The following is a 16625-nucleotide window of genomic DNA, read 5'->3' on the forward strand; positions in this document are numbered from 1 at the left end:
TCTGGCCTCCAACCGTAAACAAACAATTAGCCAATCTCCTTTCTTGATATAAACGTACCTGGTTTGTGTGTGCTGTATAACATTTACAACATGCATAGCACCAACTTAACTTCTCTATAAGTTCCGTCCTCAAAAATAAACTACTAAACATAAGGCCTGATATATGACAACACGATAGATGTTCTCTTTATATGAATAAAGCAATTTTGATGTTCTTTTCATCAGACATATGCAAAATTATTAAATTTAATTGGGCAACATGTTGGTGACCAAAACATACTGATACATCAACCATTAAAAAAATATTGTAAATAAATGTCTAATAACACATAAGAGTATAACATATTCGAAATTTATATACAATGAAAGTATAACATATTCGAATTATTATAGTTTACTGATTAGAAGAGAAATCAAAGATAAACAGACGTTGTTGTTGTTGTTTAAGATTCAGACACTGGGAACATAAAGTTCCAAGCGGCACGGGCTGGTGAGCCCGTAGTGGACTGGATAAACAGATTGGTTGAGACTGTTAATGCCAAAATGTCTGGACTTCCCCTGCCGAGAGCCACTAAGCCTGGATATGCATATGGGACTGTCAAGACCCACACACTTGGCAACCCACTTCGACCCATCATCAGCCAGACACCTACGCCCACGTGCACACGGACGGGTTGCAACCCGTCCTCGACTCAAGTCCATTACATTCAGCGGTCGATCCCACAGACGCATTCATAAATTTTAACATGCTGTTCATTCAAAACGGGAATTTTCTCAAGTATAAATTAATATTATAATATATTGGCATATTGTGTATATATAGGCGTAGGATAGGTTAGGTCAGGTGTTTAGGTTCTGTTGGGGATTATTTGTATGTGTAGTACGTGGGTGAAGCATTTACAGGATTGTGATTAGAACAAAATTCGTCTGTGAAGCACTTGTTCCGGATACGTTCGAACGTCAGCAGTTGTGGGTCGTGTGTAAACCGCTTTTCATTCATAAACAGCTGGGGTTTGGCGGGTGCATGGAATCACCTTTGGATCTTTGTTTGTTGCAACCGGTTGCAATTCTTTTTAACCATGTCCTGGCATAGTCGATTAATGCACATATGGGATCCTCTCGGACGTAGGTTCGAACCCTCATCGTGACCCTTGTGGATTTGTTCATTTGATGTATCACGCTATTGTGATTTCTGTGTGTAATATTAATTTATATTTGAGAAAATTCCTGTTTTGAATGAGCAGCATGTTAAAATTTATGAATGCGTCTGTAGGGTCGACCACTCGCTGGAATGGACTTGAGCCGAGGACGGGTTGAGTTGTGTGTCGTTGTGTAAACCGTTTTTCATTCATAAACAGGGAGTTTGGCGGGTGCATGGAATGAACTTTGGGTCTTTGTTTGGAGGACGGGCTGGTTTTTAGCTATGCAAGATTCAGCCCGTCCTCCAAACAAAGATCCAAAAGTGATTCCATGCACCCGCCAAACCCCCTGTTTATTAATGAAAAGCGGTTTACACACGACTCACAACTGCTGACGTTCGAACATATCCGGAACAAGTGTTTCACTGACGAATTTTGTTCGAATCACAACGCTATAAATGCTTCACCCACGTACTACAAATACAAATAATCGCCAACAGAACCTAAACACCTAACCTAACCTATGCCTATATATGCACAATATGCTAATATATTATAATAATAATTTATAGTTGAGAAAATTCCCGTTTTGAATGAACAGCATGTTAAAGTTTATGAATGTGTCTGTGGGGTCGACCGCTGGATGTAATGGACTTGAGTCGAGGACGGGTTGGCAAGATTTTATATAGCGACTTGTATCAGAGTATCGTCCTCATGCTGACCTCGGACAAGGGTATTGTTGTGTTAAATTGTTATCAAATATTACATCACTTCCGAAATTATTATATACTTTACTACTTTTATTTGCTCACAATTTATGAAGAACAAAGACATTTATCATATTGCAAGTAATATTAACGGAGGCAAATTAATTTCAGCTTACCACACCCCTTTATATAATGCAAAAGTTGTAGCCCAATTTTCACATTCTCATCAAGGTGTTTTCTCTCGTTTTATTAAATTATTATTCTATAAGCTGTGCTGGGTGTAGGTTTTAAAAGGAAACTGGTAATTGGGCGTCGGTGAGAGCATTCAACGAGAACAACTGACAGTGTTTACGGGCGAAAACAACCTTCAATAGACACCATTGTGCTCGGGGCGATGGTAAACGTCATCACGCATGCCAATATGTCGGGGTCCGCGATTATACCCGCCATCCTCGCTCGTTCCCCGCTGCCATCCTCGCTCGTCCTCCGCTGCCATCCTCGTCCCCCGCTGCCATCCTCGCTCGTCCCCCGCTGCCATCCTCGCTCGTCCCCCGCTGCCATTCTCACTCGTCCCCCGCTGCCATCCTCGCTCGTCCTCCGCTGCCATCCTCGTCCCCCGCTGCCATTCTCGCTCGTCCCCCGCTGCCATCCTCGCTCGTCCCCCGGTGCCATCCTCGCTCGTCCCCCGCTGCCGTCCTCGTCCCCTGCTGCCATCCTCGCCGCCCACTATAAGGAAACCATCACGCTCTCCCCTGCTCACGTGTCCGAGGCTCGGGGGGGGGGGGGTCTGCCTCCCCTCACCAGCCACTTCACTAAACAATTCACCAACTGCCCGAAAATGTGTCCACGAGGAACGAAAGACATTGTTCAGTATCATGCATGACTGAGAACTATCCAAATGGACGAAAAGATGAAACTAAGTTAAATTGATATATATGTCAGACCTAATAGCCACAACCGCACTACTTGGCCTACTATGCAACGCCCGATTTGCCCAACAAGAAGTAAATAACTATAGAATGTATTACACTTATTATATAATAGCAATTTTATAATAAGTGTAATACATTCTATAGTTATTTACTTCTTTTTCTTCACCTCTAAAACGAACATGACTTTTGGAGAACTTCTCTTCCAACTAAACCCTGATGCAAGAACACTACTTAGAGGGATAGAAGCCCTAGACCAGAAAATAGTTAATACAGAATATGCGGTCATATTCAATGAGACATGTATAAAAGAAAACCTGCTACCAGTATTCACCAATATATATATATATATATATATATATATATATATATATATATATATATATATATATATATATATATATATATATACACTGTTAAATATAACCGCATTTCTGGTATTGTTGATCTTATAGTGTAAGCTTTCTACTAACTATTTTCTTAGTGTCGGAATTAAAAAGAACAATCGTTATCAAAGCTATACATGGTAAAGAAAATCTAGTAATTATTGAAGGATGTATTTACTATAACGTTTCCTTCCACTCTGGAACCTATTCAGATAAAGAATGAATAAAGGTGTTCCAGAATGGAATGAAGCGTTGCAGAATATAAATCCTTTAATAATTACTAGAGTTTCTTTACCGTAAATTTTGGTAAATTGGTTGCTCTTAATCCCGAGAGTAAGAAAATAGTAGAAAACTTACACCATAAGATCAACAACGCCAGCAATGGTATCATATTTATATACATGTATATAAATCCATATATTGCTGTGATATTGGTAATAAAAGTAATCAGTTTGTTTCACACTGTGAACCAATGATGACTGCCTACAGACCTTACAGAGTACTTACTTACTAAGGTATTCATTCGTGTCTTGACTTAGTTGAAGGCGTATTTGCATGTGATTTCTATGATTTAAACGCGAATATTTGATTTGTGATTCACATAAGTACCGTATGAACTTAAGTGTACAGTATACTTGCGTTTACTTTTAAACTCCTTCTACATAAAATCCAATTTTGGAAAAAACTAAGCAGACATAGTTGACTAATTGTAATCTTTAATCTGCAGACCTTCTACGAACTACATCATTCCCAGCACTACTACTACATTTGCCCCCTTTAGTCGTTAGTTTGTATTCAAATTTACAGCAATACAGCCCCTCTCCCTTCATTTTTTATTTCCCTTTGATTTGTTTTCTGTATCTCCTGCTTGTGTGCCCCTCCCGTACGTGTGTCTTGAGCCTACCACTCTGGGGTCAATACAGTGTGTGGTGAGCCGGCTGCGTAGTGTGCACAGGCCGGGCCAAGGCTGTGCGTGGCGCGCCAGACACCTCACTGGTCATGTTTACGGTGCCTCACCTTACCTTCAGCCCTCACTGAGAACGCTTCCGCGTCTCACGGCTCTCCATCTGCCCCTCGACAATTAGGCTACGCCACTGTTATAAGCTAATCGTATATATATATTGTGATTAATCTATTTAGATGCACCGCCGTTTGTACATTTGGTCTCAAAAACAAGTTTCGATGAGGTGATTTAAACATTGTACTCAAGATACTTTAATAAAATACAAAATATGAAAGGCATCTCGTGCAGTCTTCTGTTTGCGTTGTTGTGGGTTCTGAGGCTGGTTGGTGTTTTTCCGTATAGGTGGAAGTTCTTGCCTGGAGGTCAGCTAGAGATGAGGAGGTCGGTAGTGGCCATGATGTGGTCCTGGATGTTGGTGATGACTATATTTACACTCTCACTGGCGTGTGTGATCAACGCTCCAGATTTCCACCGGGGTATCACCTCAACCATCAGCACCCACATTCTCAACTACGTCACCTACCTCATCTCGGCTGCATTTTTCCCATATCTGGCCCTCCGCAGCCCCAAGCTGGCTCACATACTGAGCACCATGCACGCCACAAACATCATTCTGCGACAACGAGTTCTGGATCAGACAGACGTAGTGCAAACGGTGTGCGTCGTAGGTATCAATGCGGGACTGTTCTACGCCACATATTGGTCGGTGAGTTCCATGCTAATCATTCCTATGACCAAGATCATCGGCCTTTACCATATTCCCTCCACCATCTGCGACATCTTCATCGAGGTAACGGCCCTGACTCTTGGCCTTCTCCTTTACTTCCTGCTGAAGATTCTGAGCGTGGAGAGTGAGAGTGCCCTGGAGGTGCTGGCGCCGCCCTGCCATCTCTTGGGGAAAGAACAACATACCTCCACTGCGAAGTGGGGAACATCCAGACGACCGAACCTCAACCTGGGGCCCACACGTGTATCACAGGTTCGTTAAATATATCACATAAATATTCTGAATTATGTGACTGTCGCTGGAGGGCAAGGGAAGAGCGCACCTTGAATGTGTTTGAACAACGAGAGTGTAGGTACACTTCAATGGTTGCGTAGTCGTTCGTACAGTGGACGACCAATTTTGACTTTGTGGTAGAAACGAGTGAGTGTGTCAGGTCGATCCAATCTAAGGTGATACTGAGAATTTAGACACCTGAATATAGAGTGAATTATATAATTGAATTATGTCAGGGAAGTTGAGCACTTGATGCTAAGCAGTTCAGTCAGGTCTCGTCTGGTCGTGCTTTATATTATTCTTATTTATTTAATGTGTGTAAATCACGAAAAATAAACACGTGATTAAAAATGTGACAGTGTCAGACTACGGAGGAAGAATTGAAACAGGAATTTCCTTAAATATTAAACATCTTCAGAAGGAGTGATTTACAGGTCAAGTATTGGACATATATGGGCAGGAGTGAGGTGACGTACAATGACAAATGAATGGGAATTAGGTGGACACAAATATGAGCCGCATAAGAACTGCAGAAGGCCTATTGGCCCATACGATGCAGCTCCTATTCATACCCACCAATAAGCAACACATGGATAATAATAGCACAAGATAGTAAATATTTACAATGAATTAGTGAGACAAATGTGTATCAATGGTCCTACTCAAATCGCCCTCTAATTGATCTATCAAAAATGGATCTAAGTTATATAAGCCACTGCTAATGTTCAAATTACTTTCTTTTGTAATCTGTATCAAAGCAGATTCAGTTCTGTTCCTGTTATAAGTGTTTTTACAATTCGTTATTGAAGAAGCCATCTCCCAGTCAATTTGGTGAGCATCTTCTGACAGATGAACAAACAAAGCATTAGACAATTGGCCATGCCTTACAGAGTATTTATGTTGCGAAATTCTACATTTCAAATCTTTAGATGTTTGCCCAACATAGAACTTATTACAGTCTTTACAAGGTATTATATAAATACAATTATCATTATGAGGGCTGTTTCTAACTAATAGCTTACCATGATAAACATGTATTGTTTAGCTACGAAAATACTGTTGGTAAGCTATTAGTTAGAAACAGCCCTCGTAGTAATAATTGTATCATAATTGGTGACACGGCACGAGGCAGAAACAAATGGGCAAAGTTTCTTTCACCCTGAATGCCCCTGTTACCTAGTAATAAATAGGTACCTGGGAGTTAGTCAGCTGTCACGGGCTGCTTCCTGGGGGTGGAGGCCAGGTCGAGGACCGGGCCGCGGGGACACTAAAGCCCCGAAATCGTCTCAAGATAACCTCAAGATAAACCTCAAGATAACGGCGGGTACCCAGGCTGGTCACAGTTGGTGCTGTCCCCCTGGTGACACGGCGGGTATTGAGGATAACATGAGGTGATATCGCTGCTGGCTACCCTTTCGTGAAAATGATCTTGATGGTGTGATCAGGCAGTCTTAGATGCCCCGTCTGCCGTTAGTCTGTATATAATAATTAGAAGAAGGTGCCAAGCCTGGAACACTATGTAGTACCGTCTGTTTTTCGGGATATTCAGAAGACAGTGAATATCACTAAGGACGCCAGTATGAGGACCAACGTTCCTAAGGCAAGTGGCATCAGAAGTATCAGCTTCACCAGGCAACTGGGAAATTTTCCATAAAGTACCCATGAGTTAAGAGCCTGTGGCTGACATGCAACCTAACCAGAGCTATTTCCCGCCGTTCATTATGGTGGTGCGACGATGGCTCATGGCAGCCCGTTCTCGCCAGTGTTCTCTACGTCAGGAAAGTGTCGTACTAAAGTGCCTTATCCTAACCTAGCAAAGGACCCACGGACAGAAAACGAGGCATTATGTCAACTTCGTAAATCGCTTCCATTTACTAGTATGACCGTTTTTGAGCTTAGGTAGTGTATACGTCAAAATGCGACGTATCATTAGGAGAATGGGTAACCTGTAAGAGTGTGTAATTTGTTACATGTAATGGCAGACCAACGACTCTGCCAACGGTCGTGGATTGCTGAATGAAAGGCTGGGTAGATGCCTAATAAGGATTCCCTTTTTCTGGAAATGGGACGAGTATGATTGGCAGCCTTAGTGGCGTATGCAAGTACATTTAAGGTAACTCCTATCTAATAATAACAATAATAATAATAACAATAATAATAATAATAATAATAAATTATTCATAAACTACACATAGACTATGCTGAAGTGGTTCAGTTGTAGGTACGAAGGCTGCATATTAAATAAAGCCACTATTACATAATGCGTTTCAGTCAAAACTTTAAATAATTCAGTCAAATTACGAAAAATACCGAAATAAATATATGAGGTAAAATTACTAAATAAGAAGCTAAAATATATAAATTGTTCAAGAAATTTCGGAAATATTGTACAAAATATAAGTGATACTTAATGATGAAATCCATAGACCACTTTCTTTTAGAACCTGTAGTTTTTTTTTTTTTGTTTTTTTTTTTGAGATATATACAAGAGTTGTTACATTCTTGTACAGCCACTAGTACGCGTAGCGTTTCGGGCAGGTCCCTGGAATACGATCCCCTGCCGCGAAGAATCGTTTTTTCATCCAAGTACACATTTTACTGTTGCGTTAAACAGAGGCTACAGTTAAGGAATTGCGCCCAGTAAATCCTCCCCGGCCAGGATACGAACCCATGACATAGCGCTCGCGGAACGCCAGGCGAGTGTCTTACCACTACACCACGGAGACTGGTTAAGACTGGAGACTAGTTGTAGCAACAGCGCAGATATAGCATTAAACAATGATAGTGAAAAACAAAATTGGCTTATTTTCGATGAGAAAATGTAAGTAAAGTTTGTTACATGATATTAATTAGATATTTCTTAGTTTTTCTTAAAGTGATTGAGACACGTACAGCTTTTAATCTCATTTGGGAGGTCATTCCACAGTTTAGGACCCATATTTTGCATTGCATTTCTGCTGTGGTTGAGTCGTGTTGAATATCAAATAGGTATTTGTCTCTCGTGTGGTGCCCATGGGTCGTTATACTGGAGGGCCTTCTTGACCCTACGGTGTGCTAGGGAAATTTTGCTTTTTCCAAGACGTCATTAGAGGATTTACCTCGTTTCCAAGCTAACATGTATATTCCGTGTAGGAATTTCTTCCATGCTGGGTGATTTCCGTACCCGAATAGACTCGTTAGATATCCCCTGAGGTTCATGAGTTCTTTTCGGAGCAGCCCCACAATTCCTGGAAAATCGAGGGACGGGAAGATTAGCCTCTCATTACTTGCCTATTGTCCCATGTGTTGTAGTAATTAAGATCTGGTTCTTTGTGCTAACTTTCTATATACATCTTGTAGGATTTTATCAGGGTATCCTGTGTCTACAAAAATCCCCATTGCTGACTATTCGTTTCAGTCGGATTCCCAGGGAGAAGGGCAGGCATCTTTTTAATGATAGTGGGTGGCTTGACGAGTGTCCCTTATGATATGTAGTATTGCGTCTTGTAGGAGCTCTGTGGTCGGGGCCTCCACACTCACCTGTGTCCTTAAGTTCATGTCGGATCTTGTGTTTATGTGCCAAAAAAAAAACGTCGCCACTCGACTTGCTGCTTCTCGTTGGGGGATACTTGGGTACAAGGATACTACATCAAGCGAGAATAGACATGCTCCTTCTGGCAGAGGGTCAGTGTAGTTTCGCAGGTGTTCAAGGAAGTCGGTAGTATCCTTTAGTCGTTCCTGGAGAAGTTTTAATAGCGGTGTGAGTAGAGCTGTACAGATGAGGTCAACAGATATATACTTGAATAAACCTCAAGTCAAATATATATATATATATATATATATATATATATATATATATATATATATATATATATATATATATATATATATATATATATGCAAACAAGCCTGAATGGTCCCCAGGACTATATACAACTGAAAACTCACACCCCAGAAGTGACTCGAACCCATACTCCCACAACTGGTATGTACAGGGACGCCTTAATCCGCTTGACCATCACGACCGGACATAAGGAAGTGATAGCCGAGGCTATATGAACCACTTCCCCACCGGCACTCGGATGGTAATCTTGGGCATAGCATTTTATCAAATCACCTCATTCTTTGGGGCACACGTGAGGAACACAAATGCAAACAAGCCTGAATGGTCCCCAGGACTATATACAACTGAAAACTCACACCCCAGAAGTGACTCGAACCCATACTCCCACAACTGGTATGTACAGGGACGCCTTAATCCGCTTGACCATCACGACCGGACATAAGGAAGTGATAGCCGAGGCTATATGAACCACTTCCCCGCCGGCACTCGGATGGTAATCTTGGGCATAGCATTTTATCAAATCACCTCATTCTTTGGGGCACACGTGAGGAACACAAATGCAAACAAGCCTGAATGGTCCCCAGGACTATATACAACTGAAAACTCACACCCCAGAAGTGACTCGAACCCATACTCCCACAACTGGTATGTACAGGGACGCCTTAATCCGCTTGACCATCACGACCGGACATAAGGAAGTGATAGCCGAGGCTATATGAACCACTTCCCCGCCGGCACTCGGATGGTAATCTTGGGCATAGCATTTTATCAAATCACCTCATTCTTTGGGGCACACGTGAGGAACACAAATGCAAACAAGCCTGAATGGTCCCCAGGACTATATACAACTGAAAACTTACACCCCAGAAGTGACTCGAACCCATACTCCCACAACTGGTATGTACAGGGACGCCTTAATCCGCTTGACCATCACGACCGGACATAAGGAAGTGATAGCCGAGGCTATATGAACCACTTCCCCGCCGGCACTCGGATGGTAATCTTGGGCATAGCATTTTATCAAATCACCTCATTCTTTGGGGCACACGTGAGGAACACAAATGCAAACAAGCCTGAATGGTCCCCAGGACTATATACAACTGAAAACTCACACCCCAGAAGTGACTCGAACCCATACTCCCACAATATATATAGCCTCGGCTATCACTTCCTTATGTCCGGTCGTGATGGTCAAGCGGATTAAGGCGTCCCTGTACATACCAGTTGTGGGAGTATGGGTTTGAGTCACTTCTGGGGTGTGAGTTTTCAGTTATATATATATATATATATATATATATATATATATATATATATATATATATATATATATATATATATATATATATATATATATATATATATTGGTAGCAGTCTTTCTTGTAAACATATGTTGTTAATATGACTGAAAAGTAAGAGTAATAATTCTAACACGAATTTTCTCAATGTTTCTTATGTTTTTTTTTTTTTACTGTCGATGGTAATTGAAAAATCAATTCTCCAAAATTCATTTTTATTTCTAGTCTGACGCGACGCTTGAACGCGTTTCGTAATAACTTATTACATTTTCAAAGACTTTAGTTTACACACACACAACTGTTACCTGAAAACACTAAACAGAGTTTTACTTAATGCTAACATTGAACAGCTTGTCTTATATACTCGCATTTGGGTGAGGTGATATGTTGCAACAGTTTTGGATGAGGTGAACAAACTTTTGACCAACACAAGACAGAACACGGTGCAATGGGTATAAATTGGATAAATGAGAGGGAAGAATGGAAGTAACTGCAAAGGGCCTATTGGCCCATACTTCCTCTTGATGCTTCTATATTGGTACGGAGTCTTGAAGTGGGTAGAATATAGTTGTGCATTAATTGGCTGTTGATTGAAAGTCAACACCAGCAATCATCGCCCTGCACAGTTTAGTGAGGCATACACACGCATCTGGCCCTCAACCCCAACCTCGTACAAAGAAACAGTCAGTCATTCTCTTTTATACCTTTAAATCACTGATTCAAGAACAACTTTTTTGTATATTTCTCATGTTCTTCACTTGGGAAGAAGATAAAAAATGGACGTTCAATTTTCTTCTCAGAAAAACAGAAGAAATATAGAGAAGATTCATGCTAGAATCATTATTCAAACATTTTTTTATAATATTCATTAACGCATGTAACTGTTCGTGTGTGGACTAGAGGCGCAGCCATGCCAAAACATTTTCCTATATAATAATTCTCTAACTGAAAAATTTACACATTTATGTATGCCTAAGAGAAACCTTTATACCTAATCTTTAACGTGACAAATAAGTTCATATTTAAAATGTGCTGAATCTTGTATGACAAAATGTCGCAATCTTTATTGCTAAATTTATAGTTAAAAAGATTGCAGAGGGAGAAGTAAGGGATGGCAGCGTCCAAGCAACGATAAGAGCGTCCTACGGCGTGAACTCTGTGGATGTGTGTTGTGGGGTCTCGCGTCGCCTGCTGGCCCTCGACGACATCGTTGTGGAGGTGGTGGAGTACGCGGGGCCGCCTGTGGCCATGATCCTCCTCAGCAGCACCGTCAACGCCACCATCATGCTCTACCTCTCTATCGTTAATTTCTCCAACTACTACTTAGCTTACATCACCCTCAAGATCTGCAGCATCCTCCAAGTTACTTGCATCCCTGATGCTCTCTGGACGAGGGTACGTATTCCCGCTCTATACAGAATTATTCTCACCTGCTGATGTAGAATTAACTAAATGTAAACTTTGTTGTCAGCAGGTATTCACATAATTTGAGTTATTATTTGCCTGAATTTAGCTGAGGGCCACTAACACGCTAGTGGCCTTGAAAAGGACAAGTGGCTGGCGGCTTGTCAAAGATCCCCCCATTTGCCCCGATGGTCTTTTCCGGTGGATTTTAAAATTTAACAGAGTTTTGGCATTTACGACTTCGGCGAGAATGCGGTTCCGTTAGTTTATAGCCCTGTGGGTGAAAAAGCATCTCCTGTTCTCAGTCCTACGTTGTGGCTTGTAGAGCTTGAAACCGTTGCTCCTTGTTTGTGTTACGCTGACCTTTTGAAGAAATTGGCCGGATAAACATCTTCCAAATTGTTCAGGATTTTTAGAGATTCAATGAGATCCGTTCTGTCATGCTTGGTTTGCAGTGTTGTTAACCCTATGGCCTTCAACCGTTCCTGGTAAGAAAGTTGACTTAGCTCTGGAATGATTTTGGTTGCCCGGTGTTGCACTTTCTCCAAAGCAGCTATGTCCTTCTGTAGATGATGTTTCATGCTTGGATACAGTAATCCATATGAGGCGCACCTGAGATTTATACAATATAATCACTACGTGTTTTTCCTTAAGGTCAAAGATACCCTCTGTTATTCCAAGGGTTTGGTTAGCTTTTATGACTGCAGCTCCTACATGTTGTGCAACTTTCAGTGAAAGATAATGGTGGATTTTGACTCCAAGGTTTTTTTCTTCATCAATCTGCTGCAATGTAATGTTATTAACTTGGTAGTTGTGACGTGAACTGCTAAAAAGGGTTGGCCCCAAAATGGACCCCTGTGGTACATCACTACATTTCTCCAGTCAGATTCATTCCCATTTAGCACGACACGTTGTTTTATTTGTTTTAACCATTGTTTTATCCATTCTAGTATTCTTCCATTTACTCCATGGGCCTGTAATTTCCTTGCTAGTCTGTTATGTGGTACCTTATCAAGTTCTTTAGTAAAATCCATGTATGCTACATCCCTCGGAAATCCTTTGTCTGAGTAGTTACAGTTTCCAAATATGTGAGCAGGTTTGTAAGGCAGGATCTGTTTTTAACAATTCCATGTTGCGTCGATTACTAGATTATGTGATCAAATGTGAACAAATCGCAGAATTAAGAGATAACTCTGTCAATGGTGTTCAAGAAATGAACAAGTACTTCATTCAAAATGATATACAACCAAAAATCTTAGCCAAGTATCCAAAGTTTGCTTACTGTAGGAAGTGCATGCAGGTGACTGTTAAGCTGCCGCCCGGTGAGAGGGTGTGGAGTAAGGTTAGCATCTGTGTAACTGACTTGCCAGAGATGTGACTTGTCTTCAATAAATAAACTTGATAAGAAATGTGTCTCATGTCTTAACTTGATTTTTTTTATTATTAACAAGCTTGGGTACGCACAGCAATATGCTGCTTCCTTATTATATTTGAAGGTTTGCAAAGGATAGATCAAGAGTTGGGTTTAACATCCCCGTCTCATATATAATGGTTAATACAAAAATGGAATAAAAAAAAAGGAGAACATGAGATACAAGTCATCTAGTCTACTATAGCCAGCATGATGTTACAGACAAGGCTTAATTTGCTCTGGTCGGTACAACCATGTGATCACTAACATGGAAGTTTCTCTGTCTTGCAGCGTGAGGCTGGCGTGAGGCTGGTGCGTCGTCTGCTCATCACTCACGCTGCCAACGTCAGCACCGAGGTGAACCTGGCTTGGTACACTTAGCAACACAAACATTGTCATAACGAATATCAACATTCCTTTGCATTTTGACCTTTGAAATGGTTTCATAAAACTGGTTTAAGGAACTGTTAGTCCGGTCATGTAGCAGTAACACTGCCAGCAAACATGTACTATTGCAACCATTGTATACCTTTCAAATCCAACATAATAATGTTAAATGTATGCCAGTTACACGATTAATAAGTTTATTATAGCAAATAAATCTAAAATTATTTTACTTAATTCAACTTGAAATAAATTTAATGCAGTCATAAGATAGATTAACTAAACCAACCGAGGTTTTACATGAATTGCGGTTATATGAAAGAATTGGGATATGAACGTGAATGAGGTTATGCATAGAATTGGGTTATACGTCACTTTTTGTGTTACTAACTTAGCTACACACAGCAATTGGTGCTACCGTATTCTTTAGTTCAAAATAACTATGAGTTCATCTAACATCCTCATCTAACAGGTTAGTCATAAATGAAATCAGGAGAAAACACGGAATGCAAGTCTAGTTTATAAACCTCCACTAGTAAACTCTAGGTAACGTGCATTAAATAGTTTCACAGCTCAAAGTATTTCATATAATTTGGTTTAAAGTTATTGATAACAGGGCACTTCACACACTCACACATAAAGTGTTGGAGAGTGTCCCAGCGCTTGTTCACATAGTTTATATTTGGAGACTTCACCGTTGGGGATTCCTTACCTGCAGTCACAAGCCTTAAGTATCGATATCCAAGCTTAAATATGGCAATAATATGTCACACCGCCTAGTGCATGTCTTGTGCTGTCTGTATATATAATACTCGGTTCTAAAGATATCATTACTCTATACTAGTGTTTTTTATCCTTTGAGTGTCAGTGATTGCTCTTCTGCTATGCTCTAGTGTCCTGAAATAGTGTGGTTTTAATAATAGAGCTTAGATTGCCTAGGTCAAGCTCAAATTCAGATTTATCACATGCATCTTCAGATACCTTGACCGTATTATCATGTTGGACAACACCTATGTGAGATGGCATTCATAAAAATTATATTCTGAAGCCCTTGCTCGGTGTATTAATCGTTGTTTATAATGAATGATAGAAACATTTGTAGTATTTTGCATATTGGGTTTTCAAGTGCTTGAAGAACTGACTTTGAATCACAGCAAAATACTCTTATTGTATTTTTCATTACGTTAGTGGCAACTTGTAGTGCAGCTAATTCTGTATGTGCGGAGCTGAGCCTGTTGTTATTAATGCATGACGGGTGTTAAAAGGTTCTGGTGCTACATGATGATCTTAGATCGTACATTGCATGGAATATTATAAGTCACTTGGACTACACAAGGACTGGAATTATTTAAAAACATTGAGATCCTGGGGTTAATACAAGGTTCACTTTATGGGTACCCAAAGTCAGGGGCAGGTAGCCTGGTACGGGGAACCCTAAGCCAACTACTAACCTCTTGGATGCCTCCCACAACAGTTGCAAAACTCCCGAGTACCTATTTACTACTAAGTGAGCAGGAACATCAGATCAAAGGAAATGTTGCCCATATGCTTCTGTCCTCCCACGGAAGTTAAACTCGGAACCATTTGCCCGTGACCGAAAAGGTGACATTGGCATATACTGGGCTCAGGAACTGTATCCTAACATTCGTTTAGCTATTTAAATAACAGCTTTGATGAGCTAGTTCAGAGTTTGTTAACATATGCATCAACACTTCATTCAGGGGTTTAGTTAGTTTAGCTTAATATTTATGAAAATGGAATTATACGAGGCTGAAATTCTGGGTTTACAGAAACATGTGTAATTGGAGCACATGAGAAATGTGGGTTCTAAGAAGATATTGCACTACATATATCGCGCAGTTATGAAAGGCACTGAAATTATACAAGGAACTGAGGTTATACAAAAGATTGAGGTTATAATAGGTAATCTATACCTAATAGAGAGAATGTCTGTCTGTCCAAAGCTGGAGGCCTGATGCTAGCCTCGCCCAAATATGCATGGGGAATAGCCTGGGTACGGGATGGACATAGGCTGGTCAGGGTAGGCCTAAGTTAAATACTTTAGGAAATATAGCAATTATAAACACCCCAAGCCATTTTCATGGATTCAAGTGTAAAATGTGGCATGTGATTCACGTGGAGTTTTTTGTCATAATAATATAATTTATTATAGATATAGTTGTTTCAGTGGTTCTTAATAATATTTTTCAGAGCGAAAATAGAAAGGGGGGAAAGATAGATGGATAGATAGAGATAGATGGATAGATAGATAGACAGCTGGGAGACAGACAGACCCGGGCAACACCGGGTACCTCCCCCCCCCTCGCTGATTGGGTTGAATCAAAAAGAGTTGTTTAATGCGTCATTTAAGTGGTTTTATGAGGGAGTGGGGTTATATGTGTGGCCAGAGTAACCCGTCCTCTTAAAAATAACGTCACTTTTGACTCGTATGCACGCTATGGCCAAATTTGGACGTAATTTGAAATGAAATCGACTCACAAAAGTGACGTACTGTCCCGTTTTCTGTTTGAGTCGTCTGGCTTACGCGGTAAGATTAAAAGAGGAAGCTTTCAATTAACGTTTTTCATAACGTTTTGAAACTTTATGAGAATTTCCTGCCCACCTAACCTATCAGAGGACCCTTAACTTACTGTTGTTGAAAAAAAAAATCCCAAATTTATTTTCCTTTTTTTTTCATTTTCAAATTACGTCCATTTTCGACCATACGGGCAAACGGCCAAAAGCGACGATATTTTTAAGAGGACAGGCCTGTCCCTAACTACCAATATTCCCACAGCGTTATTTTCGCGTTTCATGGTAGATTTTAGTGTTTGTACTCTAATTTTTTCGTCCAATATAAGAAAGGTAGGTAGTATGATCTGCACGTCGACCTTGGTACTATAATTCATTTAGTTCAATTATTTTGTACGCAATACCCATCCTAACTGAGTGATAGTGGAAAAGATTACAGAAGCATGTAATGGACATTAGAATTGAACTTCAATATTCGTTCATTTAGCTAACATGCACTTTTCGTTTTAAAACGAAAAACTAAATTTATACGGTAGTAATTTTGGGGGGCTGTTCCCAGTCAACGATTTTTCTAATCTCATAAAATACAAAATATTCAGAGAGAAAATAGATAGTTGCCAATGAACAGCGTCATTTGAAACCACTACAGCA

Source organism: Procambarus clarkii, chromosome 1 (genome assembly GCF_040958095.1).
Source record: "Procambarus clarkii isolate CNS0578487 chromosome 1, FALCON_Pclarkii_2.0, whole genome shotgun sequence".
In the NCBI taxonomy this organism is placed as follows: domain Eukaryota; kingdom Metazoa; phylum Arthropoda; class Malacostraca; order Decapoda; family Cambaridae; genus Procambarus; species Procambarus clarkii.